Source organism: Tenrec ecaudatus, chromosome 8 (assembly GCF_050624435.1).
Source record: "Tenrec ecaudatus isolate mTenEca1 chromosome 8, mTenEca1.hap1, whole genome shotgun sequence".
In the NCBI taxonomy this organism is placed as follows: Eukaryota; Metazoa; Chordata; class Mammalia; order Afrosoricida; family Tenrecidae; genus Tenrec; species Tenrec ecaudatus.
This window is the reverse complement of record NC_134537.1, coordinates 79355435-79359062: the sequence shown is the minus strand read 5'-3', so window position 1 is coordinate 79359062 and position 3628 is coordinate 79355435. Positions and strand designations below refer to the sequence as shown.

The 3628-nt window shown below is 51.3% G+C and overlaps 1 pseudogene; it reads right to left on the bottom strand.

Annotated features, from left to right (window-relative positions):
- Window positions 1–201: 201 nt before the first annotated feature.
- On the bottom strand, window positions 202–1200 carry LOC142454371 (glyceraldehyde-3-phosphate dehydrogenase-like; annotated as a pseudogene).
- Window positions 1201–3628: the final 2428 nt, after the last annotated feature.

Below are 3628 nucleotides of genomic sequence, written 5' to 3'. Positions count from 1 at the left end.
TCTTTTTTTTTCTGGGTACAGTGTACTTTATTGATGGTGCATAACAAGGTCGGGCTCTCTAAGCCCCTCCCCTTCCTTCAGGGGGTTCGGATGTTATATTCTCAGTATATTAAGGGATTGAATTGGGGGCACAGACTCCCCAGCAACTGAGGGCCTCTCTTCCTCTAGTGCTGTTGCTGGGCTGCTGGTCCAGGGGGGCTCTTACTCCTTGGAGGCCATGTGGCCATGAGGTCCACCACCCTGTGGCTATAGCCAAATTCATCGTCATACCAGGAAATGAGCTTGACAAAGTGGTCGTTGAGGGCAATGCCAGCCCCAGCATCCAAGGTGGAAGAGTGGGTGTCACTGTTGAAGTCACAGGAGACAACCTGGTCCTCAGTGTAGCCCAGGATGCCCTTTAGGGGACCATCGGACGCCTGCTTCACCACCTTCCTGATGTCATCGTACTTGGCAGCTTTCTCCAGACGGCAGGTGAGATCCACGACGGACAGATTGGGGGTGGGGACACGGAAGGCCATGCCAGTCAGTTTCTCATTCAGCTCCGGGATGACCTTGCCCACAGCCTTGGCAGCGCCAGTAGATGCGGGGATGATGTTCTAGACAGCCCCATGACCATCACGCCAGAGTTTCCCACAGGGGGCGTCCCCGATCTTTTGGGTGGCAGTGATGGCGTGGACTGTGGTCATGAGTCCTTCCACAATGCCAAAATTGTCCTGGATGACTTTGGCCATGGGGCCAAGCAGTTGGTTGCTCAGGAGGCACTGCTGACAATCTTGAGGGAGTTGGCGTACTTCTCATGGTTCACGCCCATCACAAACATGGGGCATCGGCAGAAGGGGCAGAGATGATCACCCTTTTGGCACCGCCCTTCAAGTGAGCCCCGGCCTTCTCCATGGTGGTGAAGACACCGGTGGACTCCCCGACATACTCGGCACCGGCCTCGCCCCACTTGATGTTGGCGGGTTCTCGCTCCTGGAAGATGGAGATGGCCTTCCCATTGACGACAAGCTTCCCATTCTCAGCCTTGATGGTGCCGTTGAATTTGCCGTGGGTGGAATCATACTGGAACATGTAGACCATGTAGTTCAGATCAATGAAGGGGTCATTGATGGCAATGACATCCACCTTGCCAGAATTGAAAGCAGCCCTGGTGACCAGGCGCCCAATGCCGCTGAATCCGTTCACTCTGACCTTCACCATCGTGTCTCGGGGATGCGGCTGGGACTGCACGGGAATGCGAGAGGCGGCTGTCTGTCGCATGAGGAGGAGCAGAGAGCCCCCTCCAAACTCTTACACACACTCCTTCTACCTCCAACCTTGCATAACGGAGCCCGGGCCAGAGGGCACTAAAGTCCCTTCTTAGGAAACAGGGTTGCCGGCATTCTAAGGGCTTCTCTCAGACCCCAGGCAAATTCACAACCCATACACGTTGTCCAGGAGCCACACGCTCTGGCTGCAAGGGTAAAACATCAGTGGCAACTCAAGCTCTGTCACTAGATCTGTCAATAAAGTCTTTGGCCCAGGACTCTGCCTCTGAGAGGCGTGCAGATTCTGAGTCACAGCCGCATGCACAGCCGCCTCCCAGGTTGGGGCTCCTGGCTCCCTCCTTGGTGCGAATGCTGTGTCTGCTTGAGGCGGCGGCCCACACCAAAGCCAAACCCACCGCCATCGAGACTACTCCTGGCCGCCCCAGGTGTTCTAGAGCTGCACGACTCCTGGTGTTTTCGGGGCTGCACGCTTTACCAGAGCAGAACACCAGCTCTTCCGAGTAGGCGCTAGGTGGGTTTGAACTGCCAAGCATTATGTTAACAGTCAAGTGCAAGCCATGGGTGCCACCCAGAGCGCTCACTGCACCCCATGCAAATATCTGTTTCCTGGACCAACTTGGGCTGAGCCACGCAGAGAAGCACCGCTCTGTCTCCAGCCCTCCATGTTGCGCTGGCCACAGAGAAAGTGCTCAGGAGAGTGTGTGAGGTTCATGGAGTTGAAGGGAACAAAACTGGCTAAGCTAATCTCATGTCAATATCTTGTTTGTTTGCTTGTTTTTAATGGGTTTATTCACCCATAATTCACACGCCATACCATTGGGTGATTTGAATTAATTGAAAGGAGCTGTGCAAACATCACTCCCACCCCACCCCCCGCTGTGCTTCATTTTGTACTCAGTTATTAGTGCCCCTGCCCTCCTAATCTCTCCGGTCACAACCGGAAGAAGCTATGAATCTACTTACTGTCTCTATACATTTGCCTCAATGTCTTTTTAAATCATAGATGTAAGGAGTTTGAGGACACTTTCAACTTGTATTTGATGCTGAAGTTCAACTATGGGGTGTCAGCAAGTGTCTAAAATAATAAATTAGTAAGAGTTGCCACACACTAAAAATGCCCAGTATTCTGGGCACAGTGCTGGACACTTTGCTACCATGATAGAAGAAGATAAAGACATTTTCACGGTGAGATCTTGGATTTAGATTGGGCACGTTAACAGTAGCATCTTAATATTCAATTCTAAGCATACAGACAGGTCACCAGTTCAAACCCACCAGCTACTAAGCAGGAGAAAGATGTGACAGTCTCTGTTAAGATGCTGAATATTGAAACACAGGTTTTGCATTCTTGAATCCACTTAGTTTCACAAACACCCGTGATGCAGGGAAGCTGAGTTTTTTCTACTGTGACTTAAAATCCATGATCTCTGTCGTTGGAACAAGCGTTTATGGAAAACACTGGCTTACCAGGAACTCACAATGGACTCTTGTCTTGGTTCTAAGCTCTGGGGAGGGAAATTCCACAAGGAAGCTAAGATTCTGGATTGTGCTCCGGTAGGAGAAACATAGCTGATTCCCACACCCACCACAAAGGCAGGAGACCGCACCCACTGGTTTCTCTAGACCCCTGGGAGCAGAAAGCAGCCACCTGGTGGTGTAGCAATCCAATGTTCAGCTGGACTGGCAAGTCTCATTAGAAGCATCTCAGTTCCATTCTCAGTTTTTCTGCTTCCTTAGCTCACCTCACATTCTAAATGACGTCATTGTTGTCTGCTCCTTGAGTTTTCATATCCAGTGAAATGACACTCTTGAGGAAGCACTAGACGAATGTCAACTACATGAACTATTGATTAGAATGAGGAGAAGAATCGGTGTGTTTGAGTGACGGTGTTGGCAAAGACTATCGAAAGTACCATCGACGGTTAAAAGGACAAACGGAACAATCTCAAAAGAACTGCAGCCAGCATGCTCCTTCGAGGCAAGGAGGGTGAGCCTTTGTCTCGTGTACTTTGGACGCGTTGTCAGGAGAAGCCAGGCCCTGGGGAAGGACAACATGCTTGGTAGAGGGGCAGCTTGAGAGAAGACAACCTTCAACAAGGAAGGTGGACACAGTGTATGCATTAATGGGCTCACCATGAGAACGACAGTGAAGAACGCACAAGGCCAAGCGGTGGTGTGTTCTCTTATACGCGGGTCGCTGGGAGTCAGAAACCTCTGGACGGCAACCGCGTGGGTTGGAGTGTGTCCCCTGAAAGGGTGTGCCCAAGCCCTAACCCCCAGAGTCTACGCATGTGGCCATGTTTGGAAATCGTGTCTTTGCTGATGGACTGAGCGAAGTGGAGTAAGAAACATGAGATCAG